The sequence below is a fragment of the Furipterus horrens genome, unplaced genomic scaffold (genome assembly GCF_987537825.1).
Source record: "Furipterus horrens unplaced genomic scaffold, mFurHor1.1.pri manual_scaffold_3, whole genome shotgun sequence".
Classification (NCBI taxonomy): domain Eukaryota; kingdom Metazoa; phylum Chordata; class Mammalia; order Chiroptera; family Furipteridae; genus Furipterus; species Furipterus horrens.
The window spans coordinates 175,329,564-175,354,211 of record NW_028327173.1 but is presented as its reverse complement, the minus strand read 5'-3'; the positions used below and the strand labels follow the sequence as shown (position 1 = coordinate 175,354,211).

The 24,648-nt window shown below is 43.4% G+C and overlaps 1 pseudogene across 1 annotated transcript; it reads left to right on the top strand.

Moving 5' to 3' along the window:
- The first annotated feature begins 10,002 nt into the window (after nucleotides 1-10,002).
- LOC150016786 (translationally-controlled tumor protein-like) lies at nucleotides 10,003-11,242 on the top strand (annotated as a pseudogene). Its single transcript, XR_016510066.1, has 2 exons — nucleotides 10,003-10,197; nucleotides 10,377-11,242. The product of XR_016510066.1 is annotated as a translationally-controlled tumor protein-like (transcript).
- The last annotated feature ends 13,406 nt before the right edge of the window (nucleotides 11,243-24,648 follow it).

Sequence of the window (24,648 nt, the reverse complement as noted above, 5' to 3'; positions counted from 1 at the left end):
CCTTTTTTTCTTTTTTTGCTGTGGGGAGGGGTGGGGTGTGGGGAACTCTGTCCTTTCTGGACAATCTAAAATATCTGCCACATGACTCCCTTGGCCACAGTGTGGTGTGTTCCTTGACTGCCAAGATTTTAGCTAAGGTGGAAGGGTTATTAGAGGACTGGAAATAGCGAATCACACGAGACAAGGCATCACCTGGAGGGCCTGTCCCTGGGGAATTCCAGGGTTTAGGCCGAATGGTCAAAGTGGCCTGGGCATCTGACTTCTTCAATTCCAGGTCCATGGCCTTCTGAGTAAGACTTCCAGGCTCTGGCTGCCCTGGGGTGGAGAGGGAAGTGACGCATTCAGCCTTATATTGAAGCAACTTCTTTTCTCCTCTCCCTAACGGCGCAGTTATGACTTGCTCAAAAGACCTGTTGGGGAGGACTCCTAGCACATGCATTACACAGACTTGGTATGTCCATCCACAGTTCCCTTTATTTCTACATTCTCCAGTTTGGTTTGAGCAATGTGTCCACAACTCTGCCCTTTAACTTCTGGAACTGTCTCTGCTGCCCAGAGAGATATGGTTTGACCACTGATCGGTGTGGAGAAGGCTGTGTGCGAGCGTCCTGTGACGAAATGCCTGGGCCGGCATGAAAAACATTCTCTGAGGCTGTCGCACTTACGCTTTGCTGATTTTCTCCTGATTTTAGGATAAGTGTCTTCTCCTCCCTCCTTTTTCTCTATCTTTTCATATTTGAAAACATGTTGAATGAATAGTGACATCAGATATTTTTCCTTCCAATTTGTCTTTTTGGGGAGCTTCCCATTATATGTGTGATGATACTAATTTTTACAATCATGTTCTATCTTAACTGGCAAATTTCTTTATGGAGATTTTTCTCTTTGTGGAGCCACTTTATGTCTAAAACCGAAGGATAAATCGAGACGGAAACAGAAAAGCTAGTAAATAAAAATCAGTTTAAAATGACTAGCAGGAACCACAGAATTGTTTCCTATGGGTCACTTGGAAAGCACTTTTCACCAAGGACAACTAATTCCAGGGCAGAATTTCTCACTTCTCCTTTCTGGGTTATTTCTGAAAGGTGATTAGCCTGTGAGCAAGGGACATATGAACTTGAAGTCTGACTTCTCTTCCTTAACAGTTGTCAAAATCACGTCATAACGAAGGGCTGGGAGGAGAATGACTTCTTATGTCACTGCTTAAATCTTTTGTTAACAATGTCCATATAAATTTAATATAAAAAGTGTCATGTGCACTTGGATAGATAGATCAGCAATGAGTTCTTGTGGCCTTTTAAACTAGAACATTGTAAGAAAGATTAAAATCAACGTGGAAACCTCGAGTCCTGAAAACTGATAACTCATGTGTCTTGCGTTTTAGTTTTTTTGGGGGGGATGAAAGAGAAATCTTCCAGATTTAATATTTAAAAATGTGTGAGTTTGTACTCAAAGTTAAATCTGGGAATGTTGTTATAAGGTACTACTTTCTAAAAAAGATTTTATTTATTTTCAGAGAGAGGGGGAGGCAGGGAGAGAGGGAGAGAAACATCGTATGTGAGAGATACATCAATTGGTTGCTTCTCACACCCTGCAGCTGGGGACCAGGTATGTACCCTGACTGGAATCAAACCAGTGGCCTTTTGATTCGCAGGTTGGCACTCAGTCCACGGAGCCACACCAGCCAGGGCAAGGTACTACTTTTTTTAATGGGGTATATTAAACTCTTAATAGTACTTTCCACAAGTATTATTTTCTCAACAGCTGTCTTAAGTAAAGAACATTTCCATTTTATCAGTGAGCAAGTTGGGGCTCAGGAAGATTAAATGACTTGCCTCACTGCCTCTGGATTTAAGAGCAGAGGGTTCCTGTCTTGACTCTCCATCTGTTGGTCTTTCTGTTTGTTAACCAATGGGCACAGGCCATCTCTAGTTCACTACTGCAGCCGGTTAGTCTTTTCCGGTACCCCCTACTCCTCCACCCCCAAGATCTTTTGAATTGGAATCAGATTTTTGAAGAAGTATGTAGTCAATTTTTGCCCTTGGAACTCAAAAGTGCTGCTGGGAGTGATTTTAAGAAAGAAGTGTGAATTGGCCAGCTGTGGTTCCATCTGGTCACACAGTCTTAAAGGCTCACATTTAAAAAAATATATATTTTTTAAGCTGGTAATACAGGTACTTAGCACAAAATTTAAACAGCACCAAAGAATATGAAGGAAAAGCTTACCTCCAACTCTGCCCTCAAGTGAGCCAGGCAACTGCTATCATCAGGGATATTTTATGAAATGCTTTACTATAATTGCAAAATGAAAACCCTTCTCTCTCCCATCCTGGCTGACTGTATTTACTTCTTAACGCTAGAATGTGTAGCTCTAAGGTAGTGAGTGGTTTCTGTAACTATCTGAATGTAAGATCCATTATGAATATTATGCCGAGTGCTATTTTTAAGTAAATGTTAGACACTTTCTTTAAAAAATTTTTAGCTAAACTTCTGCCAAATAATGTGTCCACTTCCCAGAACTGTAACCACATTAGCAAAGGAAAAGTGCTTTTGATGAGCTGAGTGTCTTATGCAGAGGCTCTTTTAAAGTTTGATTTTCTTCCACTTTTCACCATTTTGGAACAAGTAATATACACTTATTTGCATAAAATGTAAAAAGCGTGAAAGGATATACAGTGAAAAGTTTCTGTCCCCAGCCACCCAGTTCTCCTCCCCCAGTCACTGTTTTTACCACCTTCTTACATATACTTCCAAAAATACAGATGTATACAAGAAAATTCATATATACACAAAATTATTTATGTTATAAATAATTACATCTGTTTGCTTATTTAAATCAGGGATTGTTGACCACATATGCCCTTCAGAATCACCTGGGAAACTTTTAGACCATGCATGTGCCTGCATCCTCTGAAGACCTATGCAGTATTTGTAATTGCCCCTGGTTATTCTGGTGGGCTCCCCCAGTTGAAAATCACAGCTTAGATACAACCATCAGACCCATGGAGCCCATGAGGAAGCCACTGGGCCCAAGCCCAGGTGATTTGCCAGGAGAAGAGCCGCATGGATCACTGCGAGCAATTGGGCTCTCCATCCACTGTTAGGGCATCTGCAACCACTCAGTTGATAAGTCTAAAGGTAAATTGCCTCTTAAAAGGGACTGTCTCCAGATTAATAAAATCAGTGCTGCAATTACCTGTGTATAAATAACTTAGCTCTCTGGTTTGATTTTTCTAGACATATCCTCTTTTTCCTTCCTGATTTTTATAATTCCTTATAGAAAACAGAAAATACAGTCAGCCATTAAAGAAAAAGACTAGGTACCCAGAATTACATAACCCAGAGATAACTACTATCAACCTTTGTTTTATTTTACTTTTTATATTGTGCATATGTTATTTGCACAATTTAAAAAGTAAGTAAAATAAAACAAATACTACAGAAGTGTATTTAAAGCAAATCTGTAGTCATGTTTAAAACAAGTCCATCTAGACATTATGTCATTTTATCTGTATTTACTTGAATGTGTAGCACTAATCAGTAACACATTCACACTCATTATTACACCCAACAAACACCTACAATGATTACTTAATATCATACCCATACTCACTGATCTTTTTTTTTAATCCTCACTGATCTTTTTTCAGATTGTCTCAAATTACTTTTTAAAGTTTATTACTAACACTTTAGTATATACTCTGCAGTCTTCCCCTGTTAACTATTTAGAGCACTTTGGATACTGTAAAGTACACATAGCCTTTCCCTTTCTTATCTTGGTATCTTATACTGATAGATACTGTAGCTTTGTTTAAATGGTTACATGACATTTCATGGTAGAAATGTCATACTGTATTGATCATTTTCATAATGATAGATTTTTTATTGTATATATATATTTTAAAGTTTTATTTATTTTATTTATTTATTTACTTGTTTGTTTATTTTTAGAGAGAGAGGAAAGGAGAAAGAGAGGGAGAGAAACATCACTGTGTGGTTGCCTCTCACTTGTGCCCCCAACTGGGGGCCTGACGTCCAACCTAGTCATGGGCCCTGACTGGGAATCGAACCAGCGACACTTGGTTTGCAGGCTGATGCTCAATCCACTGAGCCACAGCAGCCGGGGGTTTGTTTATATTTTTTTAATTATAAATAATGCTACAGTAAACATACTGTTTCCCAAGGATGGGGTCCTAGATATGGATTTACTAGGGTCATCCCCCTCTTCTCTCTTCCCTTCCCCGAAGGAACAAAAATGGGTGGTCTCAGATGATCTATTCACCCCTCCCCAACCCCTGCATTGTATAGATATCCTCTCCCATGTAATTGTCTTTTTTTTTAAAGCATGTTTTATTGATTATGTTGTTATAGTTGTTTCAATTTTTTTCCCCTTTGCTCCCCTCCACCCAGTACCCCCCTTCACTCCAGCAATCCCACCCACCTTAGTTCATGTCCATGGGTCATGCATATAAGTTCTTTGGCTTCACCCTTTCCTGTATTATTCTTAACTTCCTCCTGTCTGTTTTGTACCAACCAATTATGCTTCTTAATCCCTGCACCATATCCCCATTTTTCTCCCTCCACCCTCCCAGATGATAACCCTCCAAATGATCCCCATACCTATGATTCTGTTCCTATTCTGGTTTGCTTAGTTGGATCTTGTTTTTTTTTTTAGATTCAGTCGTTGATAGTTTTGAGTTTATTGTCATTTTAGTGTTCATAGTTTTGATCTTCTTTTTCTTAAGTAAGTCCCTTTGACATTTCATGTAATAATGGCTTGGTGATGATGAGCTCCCTTAGCTTCACCTTGTCTGGGAAGCACTTCATCTGCCCTTCCATTCCAAATGATAGCCTTGATGGATAGAGTAATCCTGGTTGCAGGTTGCTTTTCATCACATTGAATACTGCATGCCAGTCCCTTCCTGCCTGCAAAGTGTCCTTTGAAATATCAGCTGATAGTCCTACAGGTACCCCCTTGTAGGCAACTTTCTGCCTCTCTCTTGCTGTCCCCAGGACTCTTTCTTTATCTTTCACCTTTGGCATCTCAATCATGATGCATCTTGGTGTGGTGCACTCTGGGTCTAGCTTGCCCGGGACCATCTGTGCTTCCCGGACCTGTATGTCCAACTCCTTCGCAAAATTTGGGAAGTTTTCCTCATTTTTTTCAATTCTTGCTTCCTCATTCTGCATTGGTTGACTGTTTTTTTCTTCCTTATGTTCCAAATCATTGATTTGAATCCCGGTTTTCTTCCCTTCACCATTGGTTTTGTGTGGATTTTCCTTGATTCCACTTAGCATAGCCTTCACTTCTTCCCTTGTGCATCAGCCATACTCAAGCATATCTGCCAGGCCTGTGAGCATCTTTATCACCAGGGTTTTAAATTCTGCATCTGTTAGGTTGTCTTATCTCCTCATCTGTTAGTTTGGCTATCTCCTCGTTGCTTAGTTCTCCCACTGGAACCTTGATCCGTTTCCCCTTTTGGGCCATACTTCTCTGTCTCCTCATTCTGACAGGCTCCTGTGTTTGTTTGCCTCCACGTCCCAGGTAGAGCTGTTGCTCCTGTTACGTTGTAAGGGGTGAAGCCTTAGGGATTCCTCAGTACAGGGCGATCAGCTTCACCACGTTGTGACACTGTATGTAGGGGAGGAGTCTGAGAGGGAACAATGCTGCCTGCTCAGCACTTGCCCCTTTTCCAGGCACCTCTCCCACTTCTGCACCAGACTGACGCCCCTCTAGCTGCTGCCCTGGCCATTGTTCCCAGAGTGGGTGGGTCTGCAGACATTTTAGGGCCATGGGGGACCTTTAAACAAGCAGACTCTGCTGAGACCGGCATCTTCTGCCTCTGCCCCAACCCCCACTGGTCTGCACAGTCAGAAGCAATGAGGCTTGATTTTCCCCGGTGCTGGGACCATGAGCTGCAAGGTCCAGTGAGGAGCTGGGAATGTTCTCCTGGTGTCCCTCCTGACTTTAAAATGTGTGACTATGCTTTTTGCCGGCATGCCGCTGCTGCTGCTGCTGCCACACCACGTCCTCTTCGCCCTGGCTTTGCCCCTCCTACCTGTCTGGATGAGTATTTCTTCTTTATATCTTTGTTTGGTGGACTTCCATGCAGTTTGATTTTCTGGAACTTCTGTTTTTTTCTAGTTTTGAGGTAGTTGTATTCCTTCTTAGTTGTGGAGGGAGACACAGTGTGTCTGTCTACATCTCCATCTTGGCCGGAAGTCCCATGTAACTGTCTTATAGCTAAAAATTTTATAGCACACAAATTAATTTCTTCTTTACTTAGGAGTATCTTTCCAACCCATTTTACTTGGCATGTCCACATTTAAAAAAATTTTTAAAAACAGAAAATTTTATTGAGACAATTGTAGGTTTACAAGCAGTTTTAAGAAACACTACACAGAGATCCCTTGTGTACTTTGCTAGGTTTCCCCCAAAGCTAAATTTAGCAAAACTTATATAATATCACAACCAGGATATTGACATTGAAATATTTCACTAATCTTATACAGACTCCCCCAGTTTTACTTGTACTTGTGTGTTGTGTGTGTATATTGTTTTAAACAATTTTATTACCTGTGTAGGTCAGTGTATTCACCACCACAGTCAAAATATTGAATAGTTTCAACACCACAAAGATCCACTGTATTGCCTTATTATAATCACATACCCCGCTCTTCACATTTTAAAAAGACTCTTGATATTTCAATTTATTTCCTGGTAAAGTATTACCAGAATTGAGTATCATTCTAAAATGTAATATATATCTAGGTGGACAATATTTTCACTGTCCTATGTTAAAGTCTTTTCATACATTTATTATCAAAATGGGTCTCAAAGAGTATTGAAAATACTCTCCTAGAGAATATGGGAAGATGTTTCTTTCATTTCTCTGGTTGTCCAATACTTCAAAACATTATTTTCAGCAAAAATCAAATCACTGAAGTTACCAAATGCAATAAGCATACAGACTTTTGTCTTTAACAAAGCTGGTACTAACTTTATAGAAACAGTACTCATGGGGTTGAGGCAATAGTATTTCGTTTAATGAAATTTTCTGGCTAAGAGCAGCCTGGAAGACTTTTGCTAAAATGATTTCTAAAAGGAATTTTAATCTAAAGGATACTTACCTTTTCTAAGCCTAGTTTAATGAAAAATTATTTTATTCATTGGAGGAAATCACTGGGAGGAGGGTCCCTTCTCAATCTCTCACTCTCTGAGAAATGAACATAATTCTTTCTGCTTGTCACTAATTAGGGTAATCCAAGTCATTGTGACATGCTTCCTCCTTTGTAGGGTTGGAATTCTTACTGGTCTACAGTGAATCAGTGGGGATCTTCCTTTCCTTATAAGCTATCATTTCTGCTAAAGGCAGCGCATTGCTGAACTTGAGATTGAGATTATAAACAACAATACAGGGATGAACTTGGAATAGAGGGGATGTAAACAAGAGTGTGGGCGTAGGGTGGTAGATGGCAGGTAGACTCAGAAGGGACTATCCTCAGACAAGTAGAGCCTGGTGGGGATGTTCTGGACCAGAAATGCAATTTGTGATAAATCATTCGCTAATCAGCCTGGAAAAATTAATATATACAATGCATAGAAAGTGCAATTTAATTTAGCCATGTAGTCATGCACATTTTATAACTAGAAGTCATTTGTGGACTATAAACAAGGAAGATCAGATTCTGAAAGACCATTTGTATGTGTATACATGTACACACACACACACACACATATATATGTGTATATATATTTGCCATTTAAAACATTGATAAATGCATATTTCCTTTGCCCCAACAATTCTACTTTGGGGCATGTATCTTCTACATGTATTTATATATGTGTGAAAGTGACATTTGTGTACAAAGTTACTCATTGCAACATTGCCTATAATAAGAAAGTTCTTGTTTATAAGTCAGTCTAAACCCAAAATATGTGGACTGACCACATATAATTCAGGCTGTGATTTTTAGAACTCTCCCACCCAGAGGTGTCAGATTCTGATCCACCATCCATGTTCAGCTCTTGGGCTCACATGGAACAAAGTTCTGAGGTTGGGCAGGACACTTGGTTGGTTCTTGCCGAGAACGCTTCAAAGTTTTAGCATCTCATTATGACAGGAGCATGTGGACTGCAGGTCATGGAATTCCTGACTCTCTTAAACATCAGAGACTGAAGTGGAGTGGTTTGGGGGAATTTGTTATTCAATAAAATCTTCTGTAAGCAGACGAAATGCAGGATGAAGAACTGTCCTCCTCATCCTTTCCTCTTACTCTCTTCCCTAAGAATTGAAAACCAAAGGTCCAAACTCTACCTTATGTAAAAGCCACATGAGATATAACTTAGAAAGGGAGTTCATACCTGAATTCCTGTAATTCTGAACAGACTTTTATTTTTAAGACAGCATCCATGTTTCATAATTTGTTTTATAGATGTGTAATTGCCCTGATAATTTGCAGTGTACTGAGTTTGGGGAGGATCATTATTGAAGATCTAGAACTTCTGATAGTATTGGGACACAGAGTTCCCCTTCTTAGCTTTTAAATACATGTACTAAAACAAAATGAAGTATAAGGTAGAGATAAAACCATGGAACATGTTTGTCTGACAAATATTTACATGTCAGCACTGATTACTGAGTTAACTAAAAATTGTGAGGTAACCTCTGTTTTGGGAGGGAGGACTATGACACAATTTAGATAACAGCTCAATTGATCAATCAAGAAAGAGCAATTAAGCAGTTTTTAGTTAAGTAACTACAAGGAGAAATAGCTAAGTGACTTTTAAGAAGTTGTCTCCGTAAGTGGGGAGATGGAGGAGGACTCTTGCTTAAATCACAAGCTTTCTGTCACTATTTGACTTTTAAGAAATTATGTGCCAGTACTAACTTTGTTAAAGTTAAAAATACATCTACATTTTTATCTACATATATAGGGCCATGAAAATAAGGGTAAGTATGGTGTCTGTAGTGACTATTTGAAATAGCCTTGAATGTTACAACTGAAGTAATGTTTGGGGGAAACAAAAGGATAAAAGTGAAGTACGTGAATTCTTGGATGAAATAAAATAATTATTCATTGCTCTTATCTAAGTTTATTTGGCCTGAATTTTTATATTTTATTTCTCTGTAATTCATTGGCCTTCCAGAGTTCTAGATCATGGGTTGTCAAACTTTTCCTGCAAAAGGCCAACAGTAAATATTTTAGGCTTGGTTGGTACACAGTTGCTGTTGAAACTAGGGGTTAGCAGTGTCAACCCCCGAAAGCTGAAAATTTGTGTATAACTTTAGACTCCTTCAAAAATTAACTACAGTTGGCCCTCGGTGTCTGTTGGGAATTGGATACCAAGATCTGCGGATGCTCAAGTCTCCTGTATAAAGTGATCTAGAACCATACACATAGTCAGCCCTCTGCATCCATAGACTGCCAACCACACAGTGGAAATATTGTTTTTCAATCCATAGCTGGTTTGACTCTACAAATGTTAAACCCAGAGATATGAAGGGCCAACTGTATATTAATTTCTTTTTAAATTCACGTATAAATGGACCAGCGCAATCCAAACCAATGTGTTCAAGGGTCAACTGCACTTAACTCTGCCATTGTAGTGTGAATGTCGCCATAGAGAATATGTACATGACTAGTGTGGCTGTGATCCAATGCAGTGTAACTATTTATGAACATTGAAGTTTGAATCTCTCATGATTTTTGTGTCATGAAATATATTTTTTATTTTTTTCAATCATTAAAAAATGTGAAGTCTGTCCTTAGCTTGTGCGCTCTAGATCTAATACATTTGTGGGGTTCTCTGCCCTAATAGTAAAGAGCTGTGGCTATGGGGGCTGTAAAGAGGGAGTGGGTAAGCATCGGTTCCCCAGGATTCACCACTATGGAAATAATCTCATGGAGGGCTTTCAAGTCATCAGGGGCTCCAAAGAGTTAAACTCTGTAGAAACTACCCCAATTTATATTTATCTTTACTGTCTGATTATAGAAACATCTCTATGAATGAAGCTGTATTTCAGTGACTTGGAAATTTCATTAGCAGAGACAGAAATAACGATGTCATAGATGTAGAGACTCGGGTTCTCTTTGTTCCAGTGGAGCTGGATTGGGGCACCTTGGTTCCAGCAGCTTCTGAGGGATTGGATGTAAAGGGGGCTTCAGGCCCTATCTCCACTCACAAGCGACCAGGTGAGTCCTGGGAGTGCGGTCCTGCCTGCCCTGAGAAAACTGCCGTTGTCGTCAGTAGGTGACACAGATCTTTAAGCATCTGAGTCGGCCTCTTCAGCCTGCTCCCCATAACCTGCCCCCTCTTACCCCAGTACCCCTCTGGCTCCTACTAAGCCCGTGCCACTGTCATCTCCTTCCAGCCGCCATCATGATCATCTACTGGGACCTCATCAACCTTGATGAGATTCTCTCTGACACCTACAAGATCTAGGAGATCGCAGACAGGCTGCACCTGCAGGTGGAGGGGAAGATGGTCAGCAGGACAGAGGCCCCGAGGGTGAGGGTACCAGAAAGCACAGTGATTGCTGGTGCAGGTACTGTCACGAACCATTATTTTCAGGAAATCAGCTTTACAAAAGAAGCCTACAAGAAGTACATCAAAGATGACATGAAATCAATCAAAGGGAAAGTTGAGGAACAGAGACCAGAAAGAGTAAAGCCTTTTTTGACAGGGGATGCAGAACAAATCTAACATATCCTTGCTAATTTCAAAATCCACCAGTTCTTTATTGGTGAAAACATGAATCCAGATGGCATGACTGCTCTGCGGGACAACCATGAGGATGAGGTGACCCCATATGTGATTCTCTTTAAGGATGGTTTAGAAATGGAAAAACATGAACAAATTTGGCAATTTGGATCTATCACCTCTCTTCATAACTGGCTGATGCTTTTTATCCACACACCAGAACGAAGACAATGGGGCTGATGTTCTCTTGAGCTCTTTATTATATATGGACCTAGATTTCTTTGAAGCAGAGTAGTTTTTTTTTTTTTTTAAATGTAGGTTAGTTAAAAATAAAATGAATTTACCCTGACCAGTGTGGCTCAGTTGGTTGGAAGTCATCCTGCAAAGCAGAAGGTGGGCAGTTCAATTCCCAGTCAGGGTACATGCCTGGGTTGCAGGTTTGATCCCCTGTCAGGGTCCATATAAGAGGCAATCAATCGATGTTTCTCTCATATATCAATGTTGCCCTCACTCTCCTTCCCCTTCCTTTCCCCTCTGTCTGAAAAAATAATTTTTTTAAATGTTTAAGAATAAAATGCATTTAAATAAAAAAAAAAAAAAGAAAGACACATCTTCTCTCATGTGGCTTTGTTTCCTTAGGTCTGTGTTGTGTGTTAGAATAAAAGCATGAGTGAGATCATACTGCCCTGACATCTAGAGAGGGATGTATGCAGATAAGTATTTGAAGCACATTTGATAAAGAGCTCTAATATATGTGGAGCCCACAATGGTGAGGGGACTAGTAGAAAAAGGTAGACGGGACTAAAGACCCTCCCTATGCCCTGCCCAAGAACTGATCCTGAGCTGTGGAAAGTTGGGGGAAGGATTTCAACCAGGAAAGTGTGGGCTGTAATCAGAGTTGGAGGGCAGAACTACCTGGGGGCTGTTTCATCAATTCTGGGAGGTTAATGAGGCCTGAACTAGATTAATGGCAGTGGAGGCTGAGAAAGGGGGACCGCAGAGAGATTAAGGCGGTAGACCCTGAAGAGCTGGTCTGTGAAGGGCTGAAGATAATCCCCAGCTTAGGAGCTTGGGTGTCTGGGAATCACAGTTGTGCTGATCACTGAGTTAATGAAAATAAAAGATATGGGCATTTGGGGGTTCTAGGATGTGAAAGGTGGGCAATGGAACCTCCAGTTAGACATGTTCACTGAGGGTCCCTGTGGGACACCCAAGTACAGATGTCTAGTAATTAAAATTTAAGAGTGAGGTCTGGGCTGGAGGCAGAGATATGAAGGTGAAGCACAGACCAGTTGCTGCTCAAGTTGTGCTTGGAGCTGAGGTCAGCCAGAGAGAGGGTACGGAGTGAGGAGATTGGAGAAATGATAACTCCCCAAAGACTATCTACAATAAGGACTTAGGGAACCGTGAGAGATGGGTGTGCCCAATGTCAAGATGGGGTTTCCACAAAGACTAAATGGGAGAAAACCAATGTGGATTTGTGTACAAATATGTCTCTGTGAGGGTGTTTATTCTGGAGTCATCTATAATATTAAAAACTTGAAATAACTTAAATAACAGGGACTAAATCATGGCTTGACCATTGATAGAATACCATGCAGCTATTAAAATAAGAAAAATTTAGAGATATTAAAAATTGGTGGCAAATATATCAAAATATTTGAGTAGTAGAAAATATTATTTTGGTATTCATTAATTATTTATTTAGTAGTCATTGAAATTTTTCTTTGCCTTCTTTCCCAAATTCTATACAATGAACATATATTACATTGGTAAGCAAACTCATCTAAGAAGGAGGACAATACTGGAGAAGTGCCCATTGGATTTGGTAAGGTCATTAACCCGGTAGTGCCAAAGCTGCTTGACATGTGAATGGAAAGAGAGGTAGTGTGAGCTGCAGTTTTAGTCCTTTTGAAGGGGATGGCTCTAAAGGGAAAGTGAGACAAAAAGGGAAAGTGGCTGAGGAATTGAGGGAATTTTTTTCTCTGCTGGGAAAGCCTTGACCAAGTTTACATGTTAAAGAAAAAAGGAAATCCATCTCCAGGGACAGGGGATTATTGACAAGGCAGAGGCTCAAGGAGAGGGAAGAGGGTCAAGAACTCATTTTAGGGATGACTTATGGGCAGGATACGGGAAAGAAGATGGGACAGAATGAAGAGAAAGTCAATGACGTGTGGGTATGGGGAGTGGGCCAAGGATGGAGCAAGGTGCCTATTGGAAAAGGAGTTGAGTTAGATGAAAAAGATCAGCAAATTGTTGAAGCTGGGTAATGGAAGTTCACTATATGATTTTGAATACTTTAGTCAACTTCCAAGAACTACCAAGATTTAATAAGAAAGGACCCTGTTTTTACTTGAGGATACCATCTGAGTCTGATCTGCATCATCTTGCTTGCAACTGAATCCAGCGCCCTGATTTACCTACCCCCACACCCCAAACAGCAGACTGGCTTCCCAGCTGGGTTATTCTTGTCCCAAACCCTCTGGGAAGAGGGCTCAGGGCAAGTCCCTGCTATAAATGGATGGCCGTTTCTGTAGCTAGCGGATCAGTAACCAGACTAGTGACCCAGGAAAAAAAACATAATTTTGAATGCAGAACACCCAAATAATCCTGGACCGACAGCATTAAACCATGCAAAAAACAGTTAGTGGGCTGTGGTGCTTCCTCCCCTCCCCCGAGTACTGTGTTGTCCAAAGGTTCTGTGTCTGAGGGGTCTCTGCGCCTGAACGCGTAGTGGAACACTAATCTGGGAAACAATCAAATTTGCACTTTGCTCGGGTGTCTGATCCTCAGCCCCAGGAGCTGGGCATCACTCTCACAGACTTTCATCTTCTCATGTCATTCTGGTCCCCAGAATAAAAGCTTTAGGTCTTTTTTCTTGAGATTGTGCTTTTAAAGATTTTGGCACATAATGAACGTTCCGTAAATGCTACATTGTCGCCATCACCCCAGCACTGCCTAGAACGGGACTTTCAAACATTGTACGTTTTCGGGCTGAAATGACTGCAGAGCTCATTCCTTCCATGTCACTCATTTTATAGATGAAGAAACTTGGGGGGGGGGCGGCTGAGTGACTTGTCCCAGGTCACACAGCTGTTAGTGGCAGAGTAGATGACAAACCTTTCTCCTTGAACATTCCAGAGTGAGGCTCTAAATCGGCCTGTAACCCTTTCAAAGCCTGGGCCCAAGTGGAGGGTGAGATGGCAGAAGAAACATTGTCCAGGAAGCAAAGGCAGCTCACAGCAGCTCAAGTCCATTGCTTAGGCTTCTTGAAAACTGCCACGAGGACTCCATCCTGTAAATCACAGAAACAAAGATAAAACCTCTTGCCATCATCTGCCACCTCCACCGTACCTCCAGCTGCCCTGGAACGTCCCTGTTCTCACTTTAAGCTCATCCCCAAAACAGCCTGTCTCTCTCTCTCTCCTCTCACCCATTCCTCCCGAAGAAAGGACCCTCCCTATTTGGGAGGGGAGGCAGCAAGGAAGTCACCTGGCAACTGCAGGCTTGGTTTCAGCAGACTGGCAGAGGAGGCGAGGCTGTGGACACTCCCATGATAATATCCTGTCTCATCCTCAGAAAGGTAGCTGATGGGTGGGACATATGCCTAAAACATGACCTTTTCAGCAAACATTCAAGGAAATGTATTGACTTGAGAGTTCTGAGAAACGATGAAAAGGTGCCGAGCGAGTGAGACCCTGGGGTTCAGAGAAGGTAATCAAATGGAGGTGCCACGTGCTGGGCTCCGCAGCAAATGAGAATGGTCTGTGCATCTCCCGCCCATGACTGAGACCGGGGCTAAACCTCTGTGCACCCACCTAGGTCCTTTTCCATCAGCTTTAGAGTTGCAGCTGCTGGATGAAATTTTTTCCTTCCACGTAGGTGTATGCTGGTTGGCTTCTTGGCTATGCTTTCTTAGTTTCAGCTTTGGGGAGGGCCATCCTGGCATCCTGGCTGACTTTTTGTTGAGCTGGGGTGCTTCGTGGCCAAGGAAGGACAAATAGTCAGGACATCACCTGTGGCTAATCAGGGTGTGCCTTGCCCTGAGGGAGGTGCATCTGGGTCCCGTGGGGGTGCTGACTGAACACGTGCTGTGTTCCTGGGGGGTCCGGGAGGGAACCTGCAGCCAATCACTGCAGCTCTGTCTAGACTTTCCAGAGGATCTGAATGGAGTTGGAATCATTCAGCCTCTTTTTCTCTGACCTTGTCTATGTGAAAGAGGTATGAAGGATTAAATCATACCTACCTTCCTAGGATTCGGAGCTTTCAAGTAAATACAGAAATTAAAATAAGGCCAACAAATTCTATAGATAAATGAGTAAAGCACTTTTATCCAGTCTTGTAATTAAGGATTAAAATGTTCTCTTCTCACACAAAACCTGCCATGTCTCATCAAGACTAATTATAAAATTCATCTCCGTCATGACTAAGCTGTTGCTCCTTTCATCCAGGACCAGATGCTCACAAATCATAAGTTCCTAGTCCACACAACAGGTGGGTGAGAGCAATCACTACCTCCTTGTTGTTTTCAGCAGGTAATCAACCTGGCATCTTACTGAGCTTGTGGTGGAGTTGATAATAGCTGGCGGGGAGGCCTCCGTCCCCCACGTGCACACAGAATGAAAACGAGGCCAAGGTGTGTGCAGCAATCTGAGGTTGCAACTATCATAAGGGTCCATTGAGAGGCCATTCATTTCTTCATTCATACAACAAATACTTAATGAATTTCTGCTATGTACCAGGAATGGTTCTAGACACCCGGGATAGAGCTAGGAAGGAAACAAATTCCCTACTTCTAATGGGAAGAGAGAGAACACAGACAAATAAATGGCATGTTGTAGTGATAAATGATAAGGGCAAGGGGAGGGAGCGTGATGGAGAGATTGCTAATTTGGATAAGTGGTCCAGGAAGATATTTCTAACCAAGTGGTAATTCAACAGGGCAAAGAGTGGGGTGAGAGCCAAGAGGTTACCTGTGGGGAGAGACTCCAAGGGAGCACAAATGCCACCTGAGGCGGGAGCGCATGTGTTGCGTTTGAGCAACAGCAAGGAAGAGGTGTGTCTGCGCTGCAGGGGGTGGGAGAGAGGGGTGGGAAGTGGGGCACTTTAAGGCTCGACTTTGGCTGAGTAAGACGGGATCCATGGAGGGTGCTGAACAGAAAAGTGGCAGGACCTGACTTAAACTGGGGTGGTCTGGGTGAGAATGGAGTAAGGGGGAAGCTGGGTGTAGCAGGTGGCCCATGATATGCAGGTACGAGGTGATGGTGGCTTGGACCAGGGTGGTTATGGTGGAGCGATGAGAAGTGGAGGAATTATGGGTAAGTTTTAAGTAGAGCTGACGGGATCTGTTCACAGATGGCACGTGAGGTGTGAGAGAAGGGAAGTGTGACTCTAAGACTGATAGCCGGAGCAACTGGAAGAACGGAGCTACCTCTGAGGCTCTAGGAAGGGTAAGGCCGAGGGATGACCCAAGGGCTAAGACGCCGGTGGCTCCTGGAAGCAGATGAGCAAGTGGAGTGTGTCTATTGGTGAATGTGTCTGCTTGTGGTGGGCCCTGGGCTGAGTCTGGTTGGCAGATATGTTTGGTTTGGTTCTCACAGTATCTGTTAAACTGAATTAGTTGCATGGCATTTTATATAAAAATCTGTATTTCCTGCTTCTTTTAGGACTGTAGCTCTGGCAACCCAGGTAACAGCTGGGTGGCCTAAATGACAGCCAGCCTCTGGGCAGCGTGTCCCCTATTCAGCAGGTGCCACACCCCTATTCCCTCCTGTCTTATGGCTGCTGCTGCCCTCCTAGTCCAGTCTCCTCATTTGAAAATAGGAATAATGGTAGTGCCTGTCTCCTGCAGTTGTTAGGAAAATTAACAGAGATAACTCGTGGAAAGCAACTACAATAGTGTCTACTAACAAACAATTAAAAATGTTCGCTATTATTACTGTTTTATTATCATCTGTCCGTCTGGTCTTGCAGGGCTTTGAGTTTGCAACCCTTGAAATGTGGATTTCAGAAAGCTGCAAGATGAGTCTAACAAGGGTTGAGAGGTGAGCGAAGCTTCCCTTAATAAATGATGGCACTGAACCAAAAAGGATGAGGAAGGCAGCGCAGCCCCCACACACTGGGAAAATTGTGTCCGCCTGGGTAGTATCAGCCCCACAGATCAGGGCTCATTTCTCTTCTTCTGCAGAGCTCGGCACAGTGGTCCGGATCACCTGGTGACTCATCTAATAGCCCCGTGTGCTCGCCCCGCTTGTGGCACCACAAATTACATTTGCAGCCTCCTTATCAGGCAAGCTAGGAAATTAAACCTAAACGGCTATGGTGTTGCTAAGTAATGTGGCTACGCACACAGACACCCGAGGCAGAGACCATCACAGCCCCATTAAAGCATCATTTCCCACTGTGGCTAATAAGGTTTGAAACCTTCAAAGGAAACCCACTGTTCTTTTTTAAGGTCAGAAAAGAGTGTAACTTGTTTATAACAAGAGCTAGAATTTCCCTTCCTAAATGCTAGGGGTGTGTGCACGCGTGCTTGTAGACAGGTCTATGTTGGAAAGCTCCAGTCTCGTGGCCAACAGAAGCAGCGGGGAGGGGAGACCCTGCCCTCCTGGACCCCTTTGCCTCAGGCCATGAGGGCCTGGTCAAATCCATGCCGTGTCCAGCACCAGGCTCTCCGGCAGTGTTTGCTAAATGACAGTTGGCTTCCCTCTGCCTGGGGGTGCTTCTTAGGGATCTGCAGCAGGAGGTAATGGGGGCATTTCTGGTGATTTCTCCCATGGGGAAGTTTTTTCTTCAGGGGGCTTTTCTCTTTGTATAACAGGGCCCTGGAATGCTTGGATAGCTGACTTAGACTAGGAAGTGGACTTCCTTTTCTCTTTTCTCTCCAGTCAGACCATCTGAGTCCATTTCAGGGTTGGGCTCCTCATGGACCTGCCAAGCTTAGAGTTCAGGGTAAAGCTCCAGAGAGGCAGTCCACAGTTCATGTGCGAAGGGATTTAGCCTGTGCATAGCCTTTCTATAACCCATAGCTATGGTGAGTGGAGAGGATGGTCAATGTGTTTGGCTTCTGTGGTCAGGGGTGGGGCATCTGGAGCCCATATATGCTCCCTAGCTCCACTCTCTGAAAGGACTCTCCCCATCTTCCACCTTTTCTGAGCTGAGCTCCTCACCTTTGATCAGTATCTTTAATTAGAGTCTTTAATCACATCTTTTCCACAGGGCTGAGGGTCGTTTGCCAAGACTCAGTCAGGTGGGCTGGGTCTCATATCGCTTCTGGTTGGTGAGAAGGGTGTGAGGCCTGCAGGCCACTGGGAGGGAGACGCCTGCAGCATGGACGATGTGTGTGTCCTGCCCAGGTCTGTGGTCAGGCCTGAGCTCCATCTCTGGTAGCTCTAGATAATCTGGCATATCCATTCCTGCTCTTCACTGAACAAAAGAATGTGGAAGGGAATTCCTTTTGTCATTTGTTGTGTGGTGTGAGACATGGCTGGGCCTAGAGCGGACAAAGGTGTTCAGCGTGCAGAGGTCTTCAGATCAAACTTTCCCTTAGGAGTGTATTCTTTCCATTTTGTTGGCCTGCGGAAGGCATGGGCCCAACCGTCTGGGGAGGAGCTGTGCTCCACTGGAACCAGATTGATGTGTGGGGCCACCTGGGCTGGCCGTTGGGCTATGTTTCTGAAGCCCCATCCACCACCCTCACATACAGCACCAGGACACACTTGACCAAGCAGGGGTCAGGTTTTAGTCCAGTCTCTTGATTTACCAGATAGTTGAGTTTAGATGTTGACATTGAGTTGTTAATCATCAACACATCCCATTTTGCATTGCTTTGCAAACCTTGTGTAGCTGTGAGCTGTGATTTGCTTCATGTGATTGTGCCATGATTCCTGGGTCTTATTGGTTAGTCAATATTGGGTTGGCCAAAAAGTTCTTTGTTTTTGTTTTTGTTTTTCCTGTAAAATGGCTATAGTAGCACTTTAGTTGTCTTTAACTTTAGTCAAAACAATTTTTTTGTATTGTGACAGCTGTCATATCAACAGGCATTAAAAAGAAACTTATCAGCACTGGTGAATTTTTGTGTAACCATTTCAATATTGAAGATGAAAGAAAATACACAACATTTTTGGCATATTATGCTTTATTATTTCAAGAAAGGTAAAAACGCAACCGAAATGCAAAAAATGATTTGTGCAGTGTATGAAATAGGTGCAGTGACTGATCGAACATGTCAAAAGTGATTTGTGAAGTTTTGTGCTGGAGATTTCTCTTTGGACGATACTCCATGGTCGGGTAGACCAGTTGAAGTTGATAGCAATCAAATTAAAGACATTAATTGAGAACGATCAATGTTATACCATGTGGGAGATAGCTGACATGCTCAAAATATCCAAATCAATCAAGTTATTGGTGAAAATAAAAAACGTGTCCTTTACAGAAAAAAAACTAAACAGACTTTTGGGCTAACGTAATAGAACTATATTTTAGCCACGTGTTTTCACTCATTGGCTGCTTACTAAGTTAAATCAAAGGTTGCATGATTTCTACCCCCTCTCCCAGCTTTTCCACAGAAGCAAATATTGGTTATATTTAAACAGTTTCCATTTCATTTCTCTGAAGGACCATCACTTGCTTGGTTGAATACGTGCATTTTCTTCGATGGTTCCTTTATGACTCCCGTTGGCCCTGCTGCTGGCAAGACTTCCAAAGTGTGTGTTGGCTCCAATTCGAGTGTCTCCATGGCCTTGCCAACCTTCTTCTGGATGACTGGTGAGTTGCTAAGCACAATATCTGCATGCCTAGATACTTGCCCATTTCCAAGACTGTCAACTCGTGCTGAATTTCCAGGGCTGGTGTCAGGGGACGGGGAAGCAGAAGGCACCTCTCCCACTTCAGAACTGTGGTATATTAGTGGAGCAGCCCTGCGCTCTTGGGACAGTCCCAGTTCATGCAGAATTGTTTCCATCTCTACCTCCATTGAAATGTCCTGGCTGAGTCTAGGGTACCTACCCTTCCTTCCTTTCCTTCAAAGTAAAGACTGGTAGGAACTCTAGAGAGGGTGGTGCACCTTTAACAGTGATAGTCTTTTACAAAATTCTGATCATAAACTATTATAGATTAATGGTGGGAAATACTGAAAACATAGAAAAACACTACAAAGAAGATAAAAATCACCCATAACCCACCATTAACCCCTAGATAACCACTACTAAGTTGTTTTTCCCATTTAACATAATCTTATAAATATGTTTATGTGTCATTTAATTATTCTATATCATCATTTGATTATCATTCAAAAATGAACACATTCTGGATTATTTAACCAATTCCCTACGATGTGCCCTTTAGGTTGGTTCCAATATTTTCATTTTGCCATTATAATGTTCATCACTGTAGTGAGCATCCTTGGGTGCCCTCTTTATGTCAAAGTTTAGCATATTTTTAAAAGACTTGGATTATATTGTCAAATTAGTCTCCTGGAAGTGTGTCCATATTTCTGACCAACTGTGTATGGATGCCTTTTATTACAATTTAAAACATATCTGTCAACTTGTTACATGAGAAATGAGCCTCTCTCGTTAATTTTAATGTCTTGAATCACGGGAGGTTTAAACCTTCTCCTTGTGGTTAATTAGCTGGCAGGGCTATCTTGTGCCATCCTGTGTCCAGGCGATGGAGTTTAAGTGCCGTTTGTTATAACTTAAGATGAAATTGGGGCGTGCTGCCAGGGAGCTGAGGGCAGTTACAGTAGTTGCTATTAGCCTTCAGAGCCTAAAGCCAATCTTCCTAAATGCCTGTTTTCAATTATCCCTGAGTGTGCCTTCTAATCTGAGGGAATCTCATCCTCCAGGCCTCCTGCAGGGCTGAACTAGAGGGAGCCACGGGATTTGGGACACAAGAGGCTGGGGCTGCTTTGTGCAGACAGGTGGCCTGGCTCATGGATAGACTGATTTCCTCCATCTCCAGTCTTTTGCCTTTTTCTTCCTCTTGTTCATGCAGATAGTCATGGATCTTTTTAAAAAGATTTTGTTTATTTTTAGAAAGAGGGTAAGGGAGGGAGAAAGAGAGGGAGAGAAACATCAATGTGTGGTTGCCTTTTGTGCGCCCCCAACCAGGGACCTGGTCTGCAACCCAGGCATGTGCCCTGACTGGGAATCGAACTGGTGACCCTTTGGTTCACAGGCCAGTGCTCATTCCACTGAGCCAGACCAGCCAGGGCTTAGTCATGTATTGAATATCTTTCATTGTGTTTTGTGGTGTCTGTTCCCTTAAATGACAGGGTAACTAGAACGTTTGATGCCAGTGCTGAGGTTTCGAGTCTGAGGTTGGTGGATTATCCACCAGGTAGGAAGTTTGGAAACAGCTGTGCCTGGATGCCAGGCTTGCAGGACTAGTGAGGGGAGAGGTCAGAGTGGGAAGCCGGGTTGGGCGGTGGTCATGGGCAGTGGTCATGGGCAGTGGTCATGAGAAGCACAAGGTACGTATGCTTGGAATCAGATTTGTATAATCTGTAACATGTAACATGCAGTGTGTTGGGAGAAGCAGCGATGCTGGGGTGCTGTGGCTGGGCTTTCAGGAAACGTTGATGATTTGTGCTCCTTTCATGATACAGAAATGACTTAGTGCAACTCATTCCAGTTAGAAGATTCAGAGATGGATCGGGAAGACAGAACTGTGACGTGTTTTGCCAGTTTCAATAACGGAGTTAATGGGGAGAGAAACAATGTTCATGAGGAAATCTGAGAGGGCACCAGCTTCCCTCCAGCCAAAGCTGGTCCTGGGAGGGCTGGGCTGGAATGGCTCCTCCATCATCCCAAACTAGCAGGTGCTCCCACAAGAGCTGCTGAGGTGTGAAAGAAACCGCATCGTTACCTGGAATGTAGGAAAGGGGTAGAGTTTTAACATATAACTTCTTGTCCACAGAATCCAATCATAAATAAGCTCAGAATCAGAAATAAGCTCTGAGAGACAACTGGCAGGAGAATTCAACATGAATGCCTATTGTTTTAGGTGCTGAAAACCAAGAAGAATTCTAATGGCATCTTTCACATTGGGTTTTGACTCTGAAGAAACTTGGCTAAAGCTAACTGTAGTCAGTTGACAAAAAAAGGCCCTGCAAGGTGACATTATGCCACAGGGGTAAAGACTTGAACGATGGAAAAAGCAGGTTTGGCGTAAGTAAGCTCCAAACTCTTCGGAGGTGGTAACCCTGGACAGTCTGTAGCTCTTTGAGAGTTCGAGGCTAAGAATATCAGTGGCACGGCAGGAATGTATGTCAGCCTTGCTTGCTGGGAAGGGACTTGGGTCTTTTGGTGTTGAGTGCACAGAGGCGAGGATTTGGGAGGGGTCAGTGGTACACACAGTTGGCTGCCATGGAGAGGACCAACTCTTGGAAGAATCTGGAGACATTTATTTGGGTGAACCTAGTGGGGTGCCAGCATTTATTATTACTCACAGTGGAACTGCTTTCTGTTTTTCACAGTACTTTCTTGTAGATCTGACTTGATCTTCATAATATGAAATATTTTCCACAGTTTTTTGAGTTTCAATTTTTCAGTCAATATTTGAACAATGGCTCAACCTCACAGAAGGGGCAGTTTTATAACAGGTGTGTAGAGGAAGCTAAGTGTGTTTTACAAGCTGTGGCAGCCCGTGTTGGGGGAGTTGGGCATGAGCCCCATCCTGATGGGGGTGCAGTGGGGGTGATGGCTGGCTGCATACAGCAGTGAAGATCACAGATTCAGACCCCAGTTAGACCCCCGTGGAGGCTCAGCTCCCACTCCACCTTGGGGGCATCAAGGCCTTGTTCTTTGTCCCAGGATCTGTGTGTAACTAGTAGGCAGTTAGATAGGCATGAGCAGAGTAGTAACGATGGACCCGGTGCAGAGGGTCACCAGGATGGGAGAGCCCCAGGTGCCTAGCAATAGGCAAAATTATAAGCCCTTGCACGACCACGCTCTCAATCATTAACCCCTGGAAGATAACACCTAGGCTTCTGCTGTGCTTTAGCTCCAGGCCCAGAGAAGCAGCAAGTTCAGATGGAGTGACGCCATAGCTGACATCAGGACCAGCTGCACTGACTAAGGACCCTCTGGCACCCACCACTCCGTGGAGGCCACGAGGGAGCACACCTGAAAAACTGAGACCTCAGATAAGAGCCCTCAGGATGTGGGGCCCAGGTAGGCTCTCTCCTCCACCGCCTTCTTCACCTGGGTGCTCTCCCCCTCCCCCACCTCCACCCCCAGGACTCTCTCTCTCTCCTAAGCTCTGAGGGCCCGTCATTTACTGTAACTTCTTTCCTTAGTCCATTTCTTCTCTGTCTCACTTCTACCTCTGCGACTTTCTAAATAAACTTTCTGTGATAGTTTGAGTCTTGATTCTGAATTCTCCCTTAGCCAGAACTCAAGAACTGAGGTTGCTGACCCAAAGTTAATGTTACAGAGCGAAAGGGGGTTCTTTCACGCGGCCCCTTGGTGTAAAACCCAACAACTTGTGTTGAGGAAAACAGGTCTTTATTTACAATATTCCAACCTGGGGAGGGCAGTGAGCACTTCAGCTCAGAGCCCTGTTCTCCCGTGGGACCCAGCACTTCCCTTGCTCCCCAAAAAGCTAGAAGACAAAAAACATGCCCAGAAGTTCCCCATCCCTTATCTGTCAGCTGTCTCCTTCAGGATCTGGGGTGCGATGTCATCAAACTCCTTATAACAGTCCAGGAAAACATGTGCTGTGTTGCACTGGATCACGTATAGTTCTCCCTTTGCCCTTTCAAAGCCATGTGGTATTCTCCCTTCTCAAAACTGCATGGAGAACTCAGCTAAAATGTCTGCCACCTATATTTAAACCCCTGACTGCGTCCTCTGACACAGTGGGTGTGGTAACCAGTTCTGACCATTCACAGAACCTTGCGCAGGCTCTGTGTGCTTTCTCCATACCATCCCCTGGTCCCAAAACCTCCTCCCGTCTTCCTGGGGCCTTGGAAGTATCAAAGCCATTTGTGTAACCAAGACACTAGCCACTAGCCACAGGCATGTGAAGGCATCTTAAAAGCTGTTTCCTTTCCCCATCTCCCAACCTGCAGGCTCTTGGGATTTTTGGAGACCCCCATTCTGTAACATTAACACCTGGTGCCATTCTTCTGCCACCAACATAACTAAAATGGGAGGCCTTTTTACTGAGAGCTGCTGTCTTTGCTGCATGATCCTTGGCAGGTTATTTAACTCTCCAGGCCTTAGTTCTCTGCCCTCAAGGTGCTTTTGCCTGGTCTAATAATCAAACAGACAGGCTCACTTAATACATACATATGTATGGGAACCCCACATACCTGAGAGGTTCAGAGATAGAAAAGAGGGGAGGGGGTTGAGGTATATAGGACATTCTGAGCTCAGGATGAAGTAATGCACCTTGGAGGCTTCAAAGGGTCATTGCAGGATGATAAGAAGAACAGACATTTAGTAAACAGAAGTTTGCGTGCCCTAGGGATACGTGAAAAAAGGTTATCTGATAATTTCTTGTTATGGGCTAGGCCCCTGATTCAAATTCTTCTAGGTAGTTAGAGGGAGGGGCAGAAGCTTCTCCTGAGCCTGGGGCTAAAATGCCTTTAGCTCTGAGTAATCTGCATACTATTGAGGCACATCTTGGTGTGGCTCTTTCTGAAGCCCCACAATGGGGAAAATACTTTATAGGGTTGTTGGCATTACTAAATCAGACGATCTCTAGAGCTAAGTTCTTAGAACCTGGTGTGGTCTCAGTAAAAACCTGTTACTGTGCCTATTATTATGTTTATTATAAATGCTCATAATTACAAGCTACCTTACAGCTTACAATTTACAGCTCAGGGAACAGATTGCTTTTCAGCAGGGCCTGCCCTGAGATGCTCCTCTCCCTCACTTGAAAGTTGTTAACACTCATGGAATCCCCCAAACTTGCCTGGGCCTCACCCTCTCTGC